The sequence below is a fragment of the Lithobates pipiens genome, unplaced genomic scaffold, assembly GCF_037356315.1.
Source record: "Lithobates pipiens isolate NorthernLeopardFrog02 unplaced genomic scaffold, aLitPip1_a1.2 Scaffold_27, whole genome shotgun sequence".
In the NCBI taxonomy this organism is placed as follows: domain Eukaryota; kingdom Metazoa; phylum Chordata; class Amphibia; order Anura; family Ranidae; genus Lithobates; species Lithobates pipiens.
In genome coordinates, this window is record NW_027507788.1 from 120,068 (window position 1) to 141,151 (window position 21,084).

A 21,084-nucleotide genomic window follows, 5' to 3' on the forward strand; every position below is an offset into this window, starting at 1 on the left:
CACAGAACTACGTGTATTCGCAGACCTCTCACAGAACTACGTCCACTCGCAGACCTCTCACAGAACTACGTTCACTCGCAGACCACTCACAGAACTACGTCCACTCGCAGACCACTCACAGAACTACATCCACTCGCTGACCTCTCACAGAACTGCGTCCACTCGCAGACCTCTCACAGAACTACGTCCACTCGCAGACCACTAACAGAACTACGTCCACTCGCAGACCACTCACAGAACTACGTCCACTCACAGACCACTCACAGAACTACGTCCACTCGTAGACCATTTACAGAACTACGTCCACTCGCAGATCTCTCACAGAACTACATCCACTTGCAGACCATTCACAGAACTATGTGCACTCGCAGACCTCTCACAGAACTACGTCCACTCGCAGACCACTCACAGAACTACGTCCTCTCGCAGACCACTCACAGAACTACGTCCTCTCGCAGACCACTCTCAGAACTACGTCCACTCGCAGACCTCTCACAGAACTACGACCACTCGCAGACCACTCACAAAACTATGTGCACTCGCAGACCTCTCACAGATCTACGTCCACTCGCAGACCACTCTCAGAACTACATGCACTCGCAGACCACTCACAGAACTACGTGCACTCGCAGACCTCTCACAGAACTACGTCCACTCGCAGACCACTCACAGAACTACGTGCACTCGCAGACCTCTTACAGAACTACGTCCACTCGCAGACCTCTCACAGAACTACGTTCACTCGCAGACCACTCACAGAACTACATCCACTCGCAGACCTCTCACAGAACTACATCCACTCGCAGACCACTCACAGAACTACGTCCACTCGCAGACCACTCACAGAACTACGTCCACTCGCAGACCACTCACAGAACTACGTCCACTCGCAGACCACTCACAGAACTACGTCCACTCGCAGACCTCTCACAGAACTACGTCCACTCGCAGACCTCTCACAGAACTACGTCCACTCACAGACCACTCACAGAACTACGTCCACTCGCAGACCATTTACAGGACTACGTCCACTCGCAGATCTCTCACAGAACTACATCCACTTGCAGACCATTCACAGAACTATGTGCACTCGCAGACCTCTCACAGAACTACGTCCACTCGCAGACCACTCACAGAACTACGTCCTCTCGCAGACCACTCACAGAACTACGTCCTCTCGCAGACCTCTCACAGAACTACGTCCACTCGCAGACCTCTCACAGAACTACGACCACTCGCAGACCACTCACAAAACTATGTGCACTCGCAGACCTCTCACAGATCTATGTCCACTCGCAGACCACTCTCAGAACTACATGCACCCGCAGACCACTCACAGAACTACGTGCACTCGCAGACCTCTCACAGAACTACGTCCACTCGCAGACCACTCACAGAACTACGTGCACTCGCAGACCTCTTACAGAACTACGTCCACTCGCAGACCTCTCACAGAACTACGTTCACTCGCAGACCACTCACAGAACTACATCCACTCGCAGACCTCTCACAGAACTACGTCCACTCGCAGACCACTCACAGAACTACGTCCACTCGCAGACCACTCACAGAACTACGTCCACTCACAGACCTCTCACAGAACTACGTCCACTCGCAGACCACTCACAGAACTATGTCCACTCGCAGACCACTCACAGAACTACGTCCACTCGCAGACCACTCACAGAACTACGTCCACTCGCAGACCTCTCACAGAACTACGTCCACTCGCAGACCTCTCACAGAACTACGTCCACTCACAGACCACTCACAGAACTACGTCCACTCGCAGACCATTTACAGAACTACGTCCACTCGCAGATCTCTCACAGAACTACATCCACTTGCAGACCATTCACAGAACTATGTGCACTCGCAGACCTCTCACAGAACTACGTCCACTCGCAGACCACTCACAGAACTACGTCCTCTCGCAGACCACTCACAGAACTACGTCCTCTCGCAGACCTCTCACAGAACTACGTCCACTCGCAGACCTCTCAAAGAACTACGACCACTCGCAGACCACTCACAAAACTATGTGCACTCGCAGACCTCTCACAGATCTACGTCCACTCGCAGACCACTTTCAGAACTACGTGCACTCGCAGACCTCTCACAGAACTACGTCCACTCGCAGACCACTCACAGAACTACGTGCACTCGCAGACCTCTTACAGAACTACGTCCACTCGCAGACCTCTCACAGAACTACGTGCACTCGCAGACCTCTCACAGAACTACGTGCACTCGCAGACCTCTCACAGAACTACGTCCACTCGCAGACCTCTCACAGAACTACATCCACTCGCAGACCTCTCACAGAACTACGTCCACTCGCAGACCACTCACAGAACTACGTCTACTCGCAGACCACTCTCAGAACTACGTCCACTCGCAGACCACTCACAGAACTACGTCCACTCGCAGACCTCTCACAGAACTACGTCCACTCGCAGACCACTCACAGAACTACGTCCACTCGCAGACCACTCACAGAACTACGTACACTCGCAGAACTACGTCCACTCGCAGACCTCTCACAGAACTACGTCCACTCGCAGACCTCTCACAGAACTACGTCCACTCACAGACCACTCACAGAACTACGTCCACTCGCAGACCATTTACAGAACTACGTCCACTCGCACAGAACTACGTCCACTCGCAGACCACTCACAGAACTACGTCCACTCGCAGACCTCTCACAGAACTACATCCACTCGCAGACCATTTACAGAACTACGTCCACTCGCAGACCATTCACAGAACTACGTTCACTCGCAGACCTCTCACAGAACTACATCCACTTGCAGACCTCTCACAGAACTACGTCCACTCGCAGACCTCTCACAGAACTACGTCCACTCACAGACCACTCACAGAACTACGTCCACTCGCAGACCATTTACAGAACTACGTCCACTTGCACAGAACTACGTCCACTCGCAGACCACTCACAGAACTACGTCCACTCGCAGACCTCTCACAGAACTACATCCACTCGCAGACCATTTACAGAACTACGTCCACTCGCAGACCATTCACAGAACTACGTTCACTCGCAGACCTCTCACAGAACTACATCCACTTGCAGACCTCTCACAGAACTACGTTCACTCGCAGAACACTCACAGAACTACGTGTATTCGCAGACCTCTCACAGAACTACGTTCACTCGCAGACCTCTCACAGAACTACGTCCACTCGCAGACCACTCACAGAACTACGTGCAATCGCAGACCACTCTCAGAACTACGTGCACTCGCAGACCTCTCACAGAACTACGTTCACTCGCAGAACACTCACAGAACTACGTGCACTCGCAGACCACTCTCAGAACTACGTCCACTCGCAGACCACTCACAGAACTACGTTCACTCGCAGACCACTCTCAGAACTACGTGCACTCGCAGACCTCTCACAGAACTACGTTCACTCGCAGAACACTCACAGAACTACGTGCACTCGCAGACCACTCTCAGAACTACGTCCACTCACAGACCACTCATAGAACTACGTTCACTCGCAGACCTCTCACAGAACTACGTCCACTCGCAGACCTCTCACAGAACTACGTCCACTCGCAGGCCACTCACAGAACTACGTCCACTCGCAGACCACTCACAGAACTACGTGCACTCACAGACCACTCACAGACCACTCACAGAACTACATCCACTGGCAGACCACTCTCAGAACTACGTCCACTCGCAGACCTCTCACAGAACTACGTGCACTCGCAGACCTCTCACAGAACTACGTCCACTTGCAGACCATTTACAGAACTACATCCACTCGCAGACCACTCACAGAACTACGTCCACTTGCAGACCACTCACAGAACTACGTCTACTCACAGACCAATCAAAGAACTACGTCCACTCGCAGACCTCTCACAGAACTACGTCCACTTGCAGACCATTTACAGAACTACATCCACTCGCAGACCACTCACAGAACTACGTTCACTCGCAGACCTCTCACAGAACTACGTCCACTTGCAGACCACTCACAGAACTACGTCTACTCACAGACCAATCAAAGAACTACGTGCACTCGCAGACCTCTCACAGAACTGGGTCCACTCGCAGACCAATCACAGAACTACGTCCTCTCGCAGACCACTCTCAGAACTACGTCCACTCGCAGACCACTCACAGAACTACGTGCACTCGCAGACCTCTCACAGAACTACGTCCACTCGCAGTCCTCTCACAGAACTACATCCACTCGCAGACCTCTCACAGAACTACGTCCACTCGCAGACCACTCACAGAACTACGTCTACTCGCAGACCACTCTCAGAACTACGTCCACTCGCAGACCACTCACAGAACTACGTCCACTCGCAGACCTCTCACAGAACTACGTGTATTCGCAGACCTCTCACAGAACTACGTTCACTCGCAGACCTCTCACAGAACTACGTCCACTCGCAGACCACTCACAGAACTACGTGCAATCGCAGACCACTCTCAGAACTACGTGCACTCGCAGAACACTCACAGAACTACGTGCACTCGCAGACCACTCTCAGAACTACGTCCACTCGCAGACCACTCACAGAACTACGTTCACTCGCAGACCACTCTCAGAACTACGTGCACTCGCAGACCTCTCACAGAACTACGTTCACTCGCAGAACACTCACAGAACTACGTGCACTCGCAGACCACTCTCAGAACTACGTCCACTCACAGACCACTCATAGAACTACGTTCACTCGCAGACCTCTCACAGAACTACGTCCACTCGCAGACCTCTCACAGAACTACGTCCACTCGCAGGCCACTCACAGAACTACGTCCACTCGCAGACCACTCACAGAACTACGTGCACTCACAGACCACTCACAGACCACTCACAGAACTACATCCACTGGCAGACCACTCTCAGAACTACGTCCACTCGCAGACCTCTCACAGAACTACGTGCACTCGCAGACCTCTCACAGAACTACGTCCACTTGCAGACCATTTACAGAACTACATCCACTCGCAGACCACTCACAGAACTACGTCCACTTGCAGACCACTCACAGAACTACGTCTACTCACAGACCAATCAAAGAACTACGTCCACTCGCAGACCTCTCACAGAACTACGTCCACTTGCAGACCATTTACAGAACTACATCCACTCGCAGACCACTCACAGAACTACGTTCACTCGCAGACCTCTCACAGAACTACGTCCACTTGCAGACCACTCACAGAACTACGTCTACTCACAGACCAATCAAAGAACTACGTGCACTCGCAGACCTCTCACAGAACTGGGTCCACTCGCAGACCAATCACAGAACTACGTCCTCTCGCAGACCACTCTCAGAACTACGTCCACTCGCAGACCACTCACAGAACTACGTGCACTCGCAGACCTCTCACAGAACTACGTCCACTCGCAGTCCTCTCACAGAACTACATCCACTCGCAGACCTCTCACAGAACTACGTCCACTCGCAGACCACTCACAGAACTACGTCTACTCGCAGACCACTCTCAGAACTACGTCCACTCGCAGACCACTCACAGAACTACGTCCACTCGCAGACCTCTCACAGAACTACGTCCACTCGCAGACCTCTCACAGAACTACATCCACTCGCAGACCTCTCACAGAACTACGTCCACTCGCAGACCACTCACAGAACTACGTCTACTCGCAGACCACTCTCAGAACTACGTCCACTCGCAGACCACTCTCAGAACTACGTCCACTCGCAGACCACTCTCAGAACTACGTCCACTCGCAGACCACTCACAGAACTACGTCCACTCGCAGACCTCTCACAGAACTACGTCCACTCGCAGACCACTCACAGAACTACGTCTACTCGCAGACCTCTCACAGAACTACGTCCACTCGCAGACCACTCACAGAACTACGTCCTCTCGCAGACCAATCACAGAACTACGTCCTCTCGCAGACCACTCTCAGAACTACGTCCACTCGCAGACCAGTCACAGAACTACGTCCACTCGCAGACCTCTCACAGAACTACGTCCACTCACAGACCTCTCACAGAACTACGTCCACTCGCAGACCTCTCACAAAACTATGTCCACTCGCAGACCATTCACAGAACTACGTCCACTCGCAGACCACTCTCAGAACTACGTCCACTCGCAGACCACTCACAGAACTACGTCCACTCGCAGACCTCTCACAGAACTACGTCCACTCGCAGACCACTCTCAGAACTACATCCACTCGCAGACCTCTCACAGAACTACGTCCACTCGCAGACCACTCTCGGAACTACGTCCACTTGCAGACCTCTCACAGAACTACGTTCACTCGCAGACCACTCACAGAACTACATCCACTCACAGACCTCTCACAGAACTACGTCCACTCGCAGACCACTCTCAGAACTAGATTCACTCGCAGACCTCTCACAGAACTACGTCCACTCGCAGACCTCTCACAGAACTACGTCCACTCGCAGACCACTCACAGAACTACGTCCACTCGCAGACCTCTCACAGAACTACATCCACTCGCAGACCATTTACAGAACTACGTCCACTCGCAGACCTCTCACAGAACTACGTTCACTCGCAGTTCAGTCGCAGAACACTCACAGAACTACGTGCATTCGCAGACCTCTCACAGAACTACGTCCACTTGCAGACCTCTCACAGAACTACGTGCACTCGCAGACCTCTCACAGAACTACGTCCACTCGCAGACCACTCTCAGAACTACGTCCACTCCCAGACCTCTCACAGAACTACGTGCACTCGCAGACCTCTCACAGAACTACGTTCACACGCAGAACACTCACAGAACTACGTGCACTCGCAGACCACTCTCAGAACTACGTCCACTCGCAGACCTCTCACAGAACTACGTGCACTCGCAGACCACTCACAGAACTACGTCCACTCGCAGAGCACTCTCAGAACTATGTCCACTCGCAGACCTCTCACAGAACTACGTGCACTCGCAGACCATTTACAGAACTACATCCACTCGCAGACCACTCACAGAACTACGTTCACTCGCAGACCTCTCACAGAACTACGTCCACTCGCAGACCTCTCACAGAACTACGTCTACTCACAGACCAATCAAAGAACTATGTGCACTCGCAGACCTCTCACAGAACTGCGTCCACTCGCAGACCAATCACAGAACTACGTCCTCTCGCAGACCACTCTCAGAACTACGTCCACTCGCAGACCACTCACAGAACTACGTGCACTCGCAGACCTCTCACAGAACTACGTCCACTCGCAGACCTCTCACAGAACTACGTCCACTCGCAGACCTCTCACAGAACTATGTGCACTCGCAGAACACTCTCAGAACTACGTCGACTCGCAGACCTCTCACAGAACTACATCCACTCGCAGACCACTCACAGAACTACGTCCACTCGCAGACCTCTCACAGAACTACATCCACTCGCAGACCATTTACAGAACTACGTCCACTCGCAGACCATTCACAGAACTACGTTCACTCGCAGACCTCTCACAGAACTACATCCACTTGCAGACCTCTCACAGAACTACGTCCACTCGCAGACCTCTCACAGAACTACGTCCACTCACAGACCACTCACAGAACTACGTCCACTCGCAGACCCTTTACAGAACTACGTCCACTTGCACAGAACTACGTCCACTCGCAGACCACTCACAGAACTACGTCCACTCGCAGACCTCTCACAGAACTACATCCACTCGCAGACCATTTACAGAACTACGTCCACTCGCAGACCATTCACAGAACTACGTTCACTCGCAGACCTCTCACAGAACTACATCCACTTGCAGACCTCTCACAGAACTACGTTCACTCGCAGAACACTCACAGAACTACGTGTATTCGCAGACCTCTCACAGAACTACGTCCACTCGCAGACCTCTCACAGAACTACGTTCACTCGCAGACCTCTCACAGAACTACGTCCACTCGCAGACCACTCACAGAACTACGTGCAATCGCAGACCACTCTCAGAACTACGTGCACTCGCAGACCTCTCACAGAACTACGTTCACTCGCAGAACACTCACAGAACTACGTGCACTCGCAGATCACTCTCAGAACTACGTCCACTCGCAGACCACTCACAGAACTACGTTCACTCGCAGACCTCTGACAGAACTACGTTCACTCGCAGAACACTCACAGAACTACGTGCACTCGCAGACCACTCTCAGAACTACGTCCACTCGCAGACCACTCATAGAACTACGTTCACTCGCAGACCTCTCACAGAACTACGTCCACTCGCAGACCTCTCACAGAACTACGTCCACTCGCAGACCACTCACAGAACTACGTGCACTCACAGACCACTCACAGACCACTCACAGAACTACATCCACTGGCAGACCACTCTCAGAACTACGTCCACTCGCAGACCTCTCACAGAACTACGTGCACTCGCAGACCTCTCACAGAACTACGTCCACTTGCAGACCATTTACAGAACTACATCCACTCGCAGACCACTCACAGAACTACGTCCACTTGCAGACCACTCACAGAACTACGTCTACTCACAGACCAATCAAAGAACTACGTCCACTCGCAGACCTCTCACAGAACTACGTCCACTTGCAGACCATTTACAGAACTACATCCACTTGCAGACCACTCACAGAACTACGTTCACTCGCAGACCTCTCACAGAACTACGTCCACTTGCAGACCACTCACAGAACTACGTCTACTCACAGACCAATCAAAGAACTACGTGCACTCGCAGACCTCTCACAGAACTACGTCCACTCGCAGACCACTCTCGGAACTACGTCCACTTGCAGACCTCTCACAGAACTACGTTCACTCGCAGACCTCTCACAGAACTACGTCCACTCGCAGACCACTCTCGGAACTACGTCCACTTGCAGACCTCTCACAGAACTACATCCACTCACAGACCTCTCACAGAACTACGTCCACTCGCAGACCACTCTCAGAACTAGATTCACTCGCAGACCTCTCACAGAACTACGTCCACTCACAGACCTCTCACAGAACTACGTCCACTCGCAGACCTCTCACAGAACTACGTCCACTCGCAGACCTCTCACAGAACTACATCCACTCGCAGACCATTTACAGAACTACGTCCACTCGCAGACCTCTCACAGAACTACATCCACTTGCAGACCTCTCACAGAACTACGTTCACTCGCAGAACACTCACAGAACTACGTGCACTCGCAGACCACTCTCAGAACTATGTCCACTCGCAGACCTCTCACAGAACTACATGCACTCGCAGACCATTTACAGAACTACATCCACTCGCAGACCACTCACAGAACTACGTTCACTCGCAGACCTCTCACAGAACTACGTCCACTCGCAGACCTCTCACAGAACTGCGTCCACTCGCAGACCAATCACAGAACTACGTCCTCTCGCAGACCACTCTCAGAACTACGTCCACTCGCAGACCACTCACAGAACTACGTGCACTCGCAGACCTCTCACAGAACTACGTCCACTCGCAGACCTCTCACAGAACTACGTGCACTCGCAGACCTCTCACAGAACTACGTCCACTCGCAGACCTCTCACAGAACTATGTGCACTCGCAGAACACTCTCAGAACTACGTCGACTCGCAGACCTCTCACAGAACTACATCCACTCGCAGACCACTCTCAGAACTGCGTGCACTCGTAGACCTCTCACAGAACTACGTCCACTCGCAGACCACTCTCAGAACTACGTCGACTCGTAGACCACTCACAGAACTACGTGCACTCGCAGACCACTCTCAGAACTACGTCGACTTGTAGACCACTCTCAGAACTACGTCCACTCGCAGACCTCTCACAGAACTACGTGCACTCGCAGAACACTCTCAGAACTACGTCGACTCGCAGACCTCTCACAGAACTACATCCACTCGCAGACCACTCTCAGAACTGCGTCGACTCGTAGACCACTCACAGAACTACGTGCACTCGCAGACCACTCTCAGAACTACGTCGACTCGTAGACCACTCACAGAACTACGTCCACTCGCAGACCTCTCACAGAACTACGTCCACTAGCAGACCTCTCACAGAACTACGTCCACTCGCAGACCACTCTCAGAACTACGTCGACTCGTAGACCACTCACAGAACTACGTCCACTCGCAGACCTCTCACAGAACTACGTCCACTCGCAGACCTCTCACAGAACTACGTCCACTCGCAGACCACTCTCAGAACTACGTCCACTCTCAGACCTCTCACAGAACTACGTCCACTCGCAGACCTCTCACAGAACTACGTCAACTCGCAGACCACTCTCAGAACTACGTCAACTCGCAGACCTCTCACAGAACTACGTCCACTTGCAGACCACTCTCAGAACTATGTTCACTCGCACACTAATCACAGAACTACGTGCACTCCCAGACCAATCAAAGAACTACGTGCACTCCCAGACCAATCAAAGAACTACGCCCACTCGCAGACCACTCTCAGAACTACATCGACTCGTAGACCACTCACAGAACTGCGTGCATGGGCATGGCGGTAGGCATGGCGGCCGGTTTCCTGGCCCGGATATTCTGCACACAGAATTTTATCCAAATTCAAATCATTCTGAAATTTGGAATTCGTTACTATTTCATGTGGAGATTTGGATACATCCAAATCACTGAATAACCAAAACTTTTAGTTTATATTCGAACCAAAACAAATTGCACATGTCTAGAAATGAGGTTGGATGTGAATGGAGCAAGAAATCTGCATGTTTACTTACTGTGGGCAATTCAATGACTGACAGGTCTTCCTCCATTCAGGGGCCTCTCCTAAAAAACAAGAACACCGTCTGTGAACCACCCAATGTAGATTATAAAACCTCTTATATTATGAAAAGAATACAGATCAATGGGACAGTGATAGGTGGATACAAGGGTGTGTGTGGAGGGATGGATGGATGGATGGATGGATAAAGGGGTGTGTGTGGAGGGATGGATGGATGGATGGATGGATGGATAAAGGTGTGTGTGTGGAGGGATGGATGGGTGGATAAAGGGGTGTGCGGAGGGATGGATGGATGGATGGATGGATGGATAAAGGGGTTTGCGGAGGGATGGATGGATGGATAAAGGGGTGTGTTTGGAGGGATGGATGTATGGATAAAGCGGTGTGTGTGGAGGGATGGATGGATGTATGGATAAAGGTGTGTGTGTGTGTGGAGGGATGGATGGATAAAGGGGTGTGTGGAGGGATGGATGGATAAAGGGGTGTGTGGAGGGATGGATGGATGGATGGATAAAGGGGTGTGCGGAGGGATGGATGGATAAAGGGGTGTGTGGAGGGATGGATGGATAAAGGGGTGTGTGGAGGGATTGATGGATAAAGAGGTGTGTGTGAAGGGATGGATGGATGGATAAAGGGGTGTGTGAAGGGATGGATGGATAAAGTGGTGTGTGGAGGGATGGATGGATGGATAAAGGGTTGTGTGGAGGGATGGATGGATGGATAAAGGGGTGTGTGGAGGGAATGGATGGATGGAAAAAGGGGTGTGCGGAGGGATGGATGGATGGATGGATAAAGGGGTGTGTGGAGGGATGGATGGATGGATAAAGGGGTGTGCGGAGGGATGGATGGATGGATAAAGGGGTGTGTGGAGGGATGGATGGATGGATAAAGGGGTTTGCGGAGGGATGGATGGATGGATAAAGGGGTGTGTGGAGGGATGGATGGATAAAGGGGTGTGTGGAGGGATGGATGGATAAAGGGGTGTGTGGAGGGATGGATGGATGGATAAAGGGGTGTGCGGAGGGATGGATGGATAAAGGGGTGTGTGGAGGGATGGATGGATAAAGGGGTGTGTGGAGGGATGGATGGATGGATAAAGGGGTGTGTGGAGGGATGGATGGATAAGGGGGTGTGTGGAGGGATGGATGGATGGATAAAGGGGTGTGTGGAGGGATGGATGGATGGATAAAGGGGTGTGCGGAGGTATGAATGGATAAAGGGGTGTGCGGAGGGATGGATGGATGGATAAAGGGGTGTGCGGAGGGATGGATGTATTTTAGGGTTATTTTGAAAATAATTACATCCCTACTACACAAAATTGATATAGTCACCAAAGAGCCTATTCTGCCATTCTAAAGAAGTGTCTTAGTGGGTGGTAAGTACAGGAGAGGAGTGTGCAGGGTATGACAATGGGCACTATGTACAGGAGAGGAGTGTGGAGGATATGACAATGGGCAGTATATATAGGAAAGGATTGTGGAGGGTATGACAGTGGGCACTATGTACAGGAGAGGAGTGTGGAGGGTATGACAGTGGCACTATGGACAGGAGAGGAGTGTGGAGGGTATGACAGTGGCACTATGTACAGGAGAGGAGTGTGGAGGATATGACAGTGAGCACTATGTACAGGAGAGGAGTGTGGAGGGTATGACAGTAGGCACTATGGACAGGAGAGGAATGTGGAGGGTATGACAGTGGGCAGTATATATAGGAGAGGAGTATGGAGGGTACGACAGTGGGCACTATGTACAGGAGAGGAGTGTGGAGAATATGACAGTAGGCACTATGTACAGGAGAGGAGTGTGGAGGGTATGACAGTGGGCACTATGCACAGGAGAGGAGTGTGGAGGGTATGACAGTGGGCACTATGTACAGGAGAGAAGTTTGGAGGGTAGGACAATGGGCACTATGGACAGGAGAGGAGTATGGAGGTTGATGACATGTAAAGATCACCTAATAAGGTTACATGTAAAGATCACCTGAGAACATGACATGTAAAGAACACTTGAGAAGATTGCATGTAAAGAACACTTGAGAAGATTGCATGTAAAGAAAACCTGAGGAAATGGCATGTAAATAACCCCTTAGAAGGTGACATGTAAAGATCCCCTAAGAAGGTAACATGTAAAGATCTCTTGAGAAGATGACATGTAAATAACACCTGAGAAGATGACATGTAAAGAACCCCTAAGGAGGTGACATGTAAAGATTTCCTGAGAAGTTGACATGTAAAGATCAGCTGAGAAGACATGTAAAGAACACCTGAGAAGATGACATGTAAAGAACACCTGAGAAGATGACATATAAAGATCTCCTGAGAAGATGGCATGTAAAGCTCGCATGAGAAGATGACATATAAAGAACACCTGAGATGGTGACATATAAAGAACACCTGAGGAGATGACATGTAAAGATCACCTGAGAACATGACATGTGTAAAACACATGAGAAGGTGACATGTAAAGAACACTTGAGAAGATTGCATGTAAAGAACACCTGAGGAGATGACATGTAAAGAACCTCTTAGAAGGTGACATGTAAAGATCTCCTGAGAAGATGACATGTAAAGATCTCCTGTGAAGGTGACATGTAAAGATCACATGAGAAGATGACATGTAAAGATCTCCTGTGAAGGTGACATGTAAAGATCTCCTGAGAAGGTGACATGTAAAGAACTCATGAGAAGATGACATGTAAAGAACACCTGAAAAGATGACATGTACAGAACCCTTGAGAAGATGAAATGTAAAGATCACCTGAGAAGATGACATGTAATGAACACCTGAGAAGATGCCATGTAAAGATCACCTAATAAGGTTACATGTAAAGATCACCTGAGAACATGACATGTGTAAAAAACATGAGAAGGTGACATGCAAAGAACACTTGAGAAGATTGCATGTAAAGAACACCTGAGGAAATGGCATGTAAAGAACCCCTTAGGCGGTGACATGTAAAGAACCCCTTAGAAGGTGACCTATAAAGATCTCCTAAGAAGGTGACATGTAAAGATCTCCTGAGAAGATGACATGTAAAGGACACCTGAGAAGATGGCATATAAAGAACACCTGAGAAGATTACATGTAAAGAACACCTGAGAAGATGACATGTAAAGATCTCCTGTGAAAGAGATATGTAAAGAACCCCTAAGGAGGTGACATGTAAAGATTTCCTGAGAAGTTGACATGTAAAGGTCAGCTGAGAAGACATGTAAAGAACACAGAGAAGATGACATGCATAGGGCACCTTAGAAGATGACATATAAAGAAAGATCTCCTGAGAAGATGGCATGTAAAGAACACCTGAGGAAATGGCATGTAAAGAACACTTGAGAAGATGATATGTATAGGACACCTGGGAAGATGACATTTAAAGATCTCCTGAAAAGGTGACATGTAAAGATTACCTGAGAAGATGACATGTAAAGAACACCTGAGATGGTGAGGTGACATATAAAGAACACCTGAGAAGATGGCATGTAAAGAACTTCTGAGAAAGTGCCATGTAAAGATCTCCTGAGAAGATGACATGTAAAGATCACCTGAGAAGATGACATGTGTAAAACACATGAGAAGGTGACATGTAAAGAACACTTGAGAAGATTGCATGTAAAGAACACCTGAGGAGGTGACATGTAAAGAACCCCTTTGAAGGTGACATGTAAAGATCTCCTGAGAAGATGACATGTAAAGGACACCTGAGAAGATGGGATATAAAGAACACCTGAGAAGATTACATGTAAAGAACACCTGAGAAGATGACATGTAAAGATCTCCTGTGAAAGTGACATGTAAAGATCTCCTGAGAAGATGACATGTAAAGATCTCCTGAGAAGATGACATGTAAAGAACGCCTGAGATGGTGACATGTAAAGAACACCCGAGAAGGTGGCATGTAAAGATCTCCTGAGAAGATGACAACTTAAAGAGCACATGGAAAGGTGACATGTAAAGATCTCCTGAGAAGATGACATGTAAAGAGCACATGGAAAGGTGACATGTAAAGATCTCCTGAGAAGATGACATGTAAAAAACACCCGAGAAGGTGGCATGTGAAAATCTCCTGAGAAGACGACATGTAAAGATCACCTGAGATGATGACATGTAAGGAACACCCAAGAAGGTTATGTGTAAAGATCTCCTGAGAAGATGACATGTAAAGGACACCTGAGAAGATGGCATATAAAGAACACCTGAGAAGATTACATGTAAAGAACACCTGAGAAGATGACATGTAAAGATCTCCTGTGAAAGAGATATGTAAAGAACCCCTAAGGAGGTGACATGTAAAGATTTCCTGAGAAGTTGACATGTAAAGGTCAGCTGAGAAGACATGTAAAGAACACAGAGAAGATGACATGCATAGGGCACCTTAGAAGATGACATATAAAGAAAGATCTCCTGAGAAGATGGCATGTAAAGAACACCTGAGGAAATGGCATGTAAAGAACACTTGAGAAGATGATATGTATAGGACACCTGGGAAGATGACATTTAAAGATCTCCTGAAAAGGTGACATGTAAAGATTACCTGAGAAGATGACATGTAAAGAACACCTGAGATGGTGAGGTGACATATAAAGAACACCTGAGAAGATGGCATGTAAAGAACTTCTGAGAAAGTGCCATGTAAAGATCTCCTGAGAAGATGACATGTAAAGATCACCTGAGAAGATGACATGTGTAAAACACATGAGAAGGTGACATGTAAAGAACACTTGAGAAGATTGCATGTAAAGAACACCTGAGGAGATGACATGTAAAGAACCCTTTAGAAGGTGACATGTAAAGATCTCCTGAGAAGATGACATGTAAAGGACACCTGAGAAGATGGGATATAAAGAACACCTGAGAAGATTACATGTAAAGAACACCTGAGAAGATGACATGTAAAGATCTCCTGTGAAAGTGACATGTAAAGATCTCCTGAGAAGATGACATGTAAAGAACGCCTGAGATGGTGACATGTAAAGAACACCCGAGAAGGTGGCATGTAAAGATCTCCTGAGAAGATGACATGTAAAGAGCACATGGAAAGGTGACATGTAAAGATCTCCTGAGAAGATGACATGTAAAGAGCACATGGAAAGGTGACATGTAAAGATCTCCTGAGAAGATGACATGTAAAAAACACCCGAGAAGGTGGCATGTGAAAATCTCCTAAGAAGGTAACATGTGAAGATCTCCTGAGAAGACGACATGTAAAGATCACCTGAGATGATGACATGTAAGGAACACCCAAGAAGGTTATGTGTAAAGATCCTCTGAGAAGATGACATGTGAACAACACCTGAGATGTTGACATGTAAGGAACACCTGAGAAGGTGATGTGTAAAGATCACCTGAGAAGATGATGTGAACAACACCTGAGAAGATAACATGTAAAGAACACCTGAGAAGAAGGTGACATGTAAAGAACACATGAGATGGTGAGGTGACATATAAAGAACACCTGAGAAGATGGCATGTAAAGAACGTCTGAGAAAGTGCCATGTAAAGATCTCCTGAGAAGATGACATGTAAAGATCACCTGAGAAGATGACATGTGTAAAACACATGAGAAGGTGACATGTAAAGAACACTTGAGAAGATTGCATGTAAAGAACACCTGAGGAGGTGACATGTAAAGAACCCCTTAGAAGGTGACATGTAAAGATCTCCTGAGAAGATGACATGTAAAGGACACCTGAGAAGATGGGATATAAAGAACACCTGAGAAGATTACATGTAAAGAACACCTGAGAAGATGACATGTAAAGATCTCCTGTGAAAGTGACATGTAAAGATCTCCTGAGAAGATGACATGTAAAGATCTCCTGAGAAGATGACATGTAAAGAACGCCTGAGATGGTGACATGTAAAGAACACCCGAGAAGGTGGCATGTAAAGATCTCCTGAGAAGATGACAACTTAAAGAGCACATGGAAAGGTGACATGTAAAGATCTCCTGAGAAGATGACATGTAAAGAGCACATGGAAAGGTGACATGTAAAGATCTCCTGAGAAGATGACATGTAAAGAGCACATGGAAAGGTGACATGTAAAGATCTCCTGAGAAGATGACATGTAAAAAACACCCGAGAAGGTGGCATGTGAAAATCTCCTGAGAAGACGACATGTAAAGATCACCTGAGATGATGACATGTAAGGAACACCCAAGAAGGTTATGTGTAAAGATCCTCTGAGAAGATGACATGTGAACAACACCTGAGATGTTGACATGTAAGGAACACCTGAGAAGGTGATGTGTAAAGATCACCTGAGAAGATGATGTGAACAACACCTGAGAAGATAACATGTAAAGAACACCTGAGAAGAAGGTGACATGTAAAGAACACATGAGAAGATGACATGTAAAGAACCCCTGATAACATGACATGTTCTCCAGAGAAGTTAACATGTAAAGTTCTCCTGAGCAGGTGACATGTAAGCCCTTGTACACACGGTCGGAAATTCTGACCACAAAATCCGTCAGATTTTTTCCGAATTTTGTCTGGTGTTGCATACACACGGTCAGACAAAGTTGTCGGAAAATCCGATCGTTTGGAATGTGATGACTTTCGTTTCTTTACGACGGGACTACGTTCAGGCTAGTAGCCAATAGCTTTGGTCTTGTAATTTGATCTGAGCATGCATGGCACTTTGTCCGATTGGAATTCTCTACAAACGATCGGACAAAATCCGATCGGATCATGTTGTCAGAAAATTTTATATCCAGCTCTGAAACTTTGTTGGTTGGACATTCTGACAGAGAAAGTCCAATGGAGCCCACACACGGTCAGATTATCTGACAACACGGTCCAATCGGACATTTTTTCTGTTGGAATGTCTGACTGTGTGTACGGGGGCTTAGAACGCCTGAGAAGGTGACATGTAAGAACACCTGAGAAGGTAACATGTAACAACGCCTGAGAGGGTGTCATGTAAGAACACCTGAGCAGGTGACATATAAAGATCTCCTAAGAAGGTGACATGTAAGAACACCTGAGAAGGTGACATGTAAAGTTCTCCTGAGAAGGTGACATGTAAAGTTCTCCAGAGAAGGTGACATGTAAAGTTCTCCAGAGAAGGTGACATGTAAGAACATCGGAGAAGGTGACATGTAAAGTTCTCCAGAGAAGGTGACATGTAAAGTTCTCCAGAGAAGGTGACATGTAAGAACACCTGAGAAGGTGACATGTAAAGTTCTCCTGAGAAGGTGACATGTAAGAACACCTGAGAAGGTGACATGTAAAGTTCTCCTGAGAAGGTGACATGTAAAGTTCTCCAGAGAAGGTGACATGTAAGAACATCGGAGAAGGTGACATGTAAAGTTCTCCAGAGAAGGTGACATGTAAGAACATCGGAGAAGGTGACATGTAAAGTTCTCCTGAGAAGGTGACATGTAAAGTTCTCCAGAGAAGGTGATATGTAAAGTTCTCCTGAGAAGGTGACATGTAAAGTTCTCCTGAGAAGGTGACATGTAAAGTTCTCCAGAGAAGGTGACATGTAAAGTTCTCCAGAGAAGGTGACATGTAAAGTTCTCCAGAGAAGGTGACATGTAAAGTTCTCCAGAGAAGGTGACATGTAAGAACATCGGAGAAGGTGACATGTAAAGTTCTCCTGAGAAGGTGACATGTAAAGTTCTCCTAAGAAGGTGACATGTAAGAACACCTGAGAAGGTGACATGTAAAGTTCTCCTGAGAAGGTGACATGTAAAGTTCTCCAGAGAAGGTGACATGTAAGAACATCGGAGAAGGTGACATGTAAAGTTCTCCAGAGAAGGTGACATGTAAGAACATCGGAGAAGGTGACATGTAAAGTTCTCCTGAGAAGGTGACATGTAAAGTTCTCCAGAGAAGGTGATATGTAAAGTTCTCCTGAGAAGGTGACATGTAAAGTTCTCCTGAGAAGGTGACATGTAAAGTTCTCCAGAGAAGGTGACATGTAAAGTTCTCCAGAGAAGGTGACATGTAAAGTTCTCCAGAGAAGGTGACATGTAAAGTTCTCCAGAGAAGGTGACATGTAAGAACATCGGAGAAGGTGACATGTAAAGTTCTCCTGAGAAGGTGACATGTAAAGTTCTCCTGAGAAGGTGTCATGTAAGAACATCGGAGAAGGTGACATGTAAAGATCTCCAGAGAAGATGACATGTAAGAACATCGGAGAAGGTGACATGTAAGAACATCGGAGAAGGTGACATGTAAAGTTCTCCTGAGAAGATGACATATAAAGTTCTCCTGAGAAGGTGACATGTAAAGTTCTCCTGAGAAGATGTCATGTAAAGTTCTCCTGAGAAGGTGACATGTAAAGATCTCCTGAGAAGGTGACATGTAAAGTTCTCCAGAGAAGGTGACATGTAAAGTTCTCCTGAGAAGGTGACATGTAAAGTTCTCCTGAGAAGATGACATGTAAAGTTCTCCTGAGAAGGTGACATGTAAAGTTCTCCTGAGAAGGTGACATGTAAAGTTCTCCTGAGAAGGTGACATGTAAGAACATTGGAGAAGGTGACATGTAAGAACATCGGAGAAGGTGACATGTAAGAACATCGGAGAAGGTGACATGTAAGAACATCAGAGAAGGTGACATGTAAAGTTCTCATGAGAAGGTGACATGTAAGAACATCAGAGAAGGTGACATGTAAAGTTCTCATGAGAAGGTGACATGTAAAGATCTCCTGAGAAGGTGACATGTAAGAACATTGGAGAAGGTGACATGTAAAGATCTCCTGAGAAGGTGACATGTAAGAACATTGGAGAAGGTGACATGTAAGAACATCGGAGAAGGTGACATGTAAGAACATCGGAGAAGGTGACATGTAAAGTTCTCCAGAGAAGGTGACATGTAAAGATCTCCTGAGAAGGTGACATGTAAAGTTCTCCTGAGAAGATGACATGTAAAGTTCTCCTGAGAAGATGACATGTAAAGTTCTCCTGAGAAGGTGACATGTAAAGTTCTCCTGAGAAGGTGACATGTAAGAACATTGGAGAAGGTGAGATGTAAGAACATCGGAGAAGGTGACATGTAAGAACATTGGAGAAGGTGACATGTAAGAACATCGGAGAAGGTGACATGTAAGAACTTCGGAGAAGGTGACATGTAAGAACATCGGAGAAGGTGACATGTAAAGATCTCCTGAGAAGGTGACATGTAAAGTTCTCATGAGAAGGTGACATGTAAAGATCTCCTGAGAAGGTGACATGTAAGAACATTGGAGAAGGTGACATGTAAGAACATCGGAGAAGGTGACATGTAAGAACATCGGAGAAGGTGACATGTAAGAACATCGGAGAAGGTGACATGTAAAGTTCTCCAGAGAAGGTGACATGTAAAGATCTCCTGAGAAGGTGACATGTAAAGTTCTCCTGAGAAGATGACATGTAAAGTTCTCCTGAGAAGATGACATGTAAAGTTCTCCTGAGAAGGTGACATGTAAAGTTCTCCTGAGAAGGTGACATGTAAGAACATTGGAGAAGGTGAGATGTAAGAACATCGGAGAAGGTGACATGTAAGAACATTGGAGAAGGTGACATGTAAGAACATCGGAGAAGGTGACATGTAAGAACTTCGGAGAAGGTGACATGTAAGAACATCGGAGAAGGTGACATGTAAAGATCTCCTGAGAAGGTGACATGTAAAGTTCTCATGAGAAGGTGACATGTAAAGATCTCCTGAGAAGGTGACATGTAAGAACATTGGAGAAGGTGACATGTAAGAACATCGGAGAAGGTGACATGTAAGAACATCGGAGAAGGTGACATGTAAAGTTCTCCTGAGAAGATGACATGTAAAGTTCTCCTGAGAAGGTGACATGTAAAGTTCTCCTGAGAAGGTGACATGTAAAGATCTCCTGAGAAGGTGACATGTAAAGTTCTCCTGAGAAGATGACATGTAAAGATCTCCTGAGAAGGTGACATGTAAGAACATTGGAGAAGGTGACATGTAAGAACATCGGAGAAGGTGACATGTAAGAACATCGGAGAAGGTGACATGTAAAGTTCTCCTGAGAAGGTGACATGTAAAGATCTCCTGAGAAGGTGACATGTAAAGATCTCCTGAGAAGGTGACATGTAAAGATCTCCAGAGAAGATGACATGTAAAGTTCTCCTGAGAAGGTGACATGTAAAGATCTCCAGAGAAGGTGACATGTAACGATCTCCTGAGAAGGTGACATGTAAGAACATTGGAGAAGGTGACATGTAAGAACATCGGAGAAGGTGACATGTAAAGTTTTCCTGAGAAGGTGACATGTAAGAACATCGGAGAAGGTGACATGTAAGAACATTGGAGAAGGTGACATGTAAGAACATCGGAGAAGGTGACACGGAAGAACATCGGAGAAGGTGACATGGAAGAACATCGGAGAAGGT

The 21,084-nt window shown here is 47.5% G+C and overlaps 1 protein-coding gene across 8 annotated transcripts in view; it reads right to left on the reverse strand.

Moving 5' to 3' along the window:
- Positions 1-21,084, reverse strand: part of LRRC4B (leucine rich repeat containing 4B) — a 271,289-nt gene that overhangs the window by 31,772 nt on the left and 218,433 nt on the right. For 7 of the 8 annotated variants that reach the window (XM_077456260.1, XM_077456258.1, XM_077456262.1 and 4 more), the window contains one exon: positions 10,732-10,780. The exons of the other annotated variant lie outside the window; for it this stretch is intronic. The gene's annotated coding sequence lies outside the window, so the exon portion shown is untranslated. The remainder of the gene's footprint in view (positions 1-10,731; positions 10,781-21,084) is intronic. 8 annotated transcript variants of the gene reach the window in all.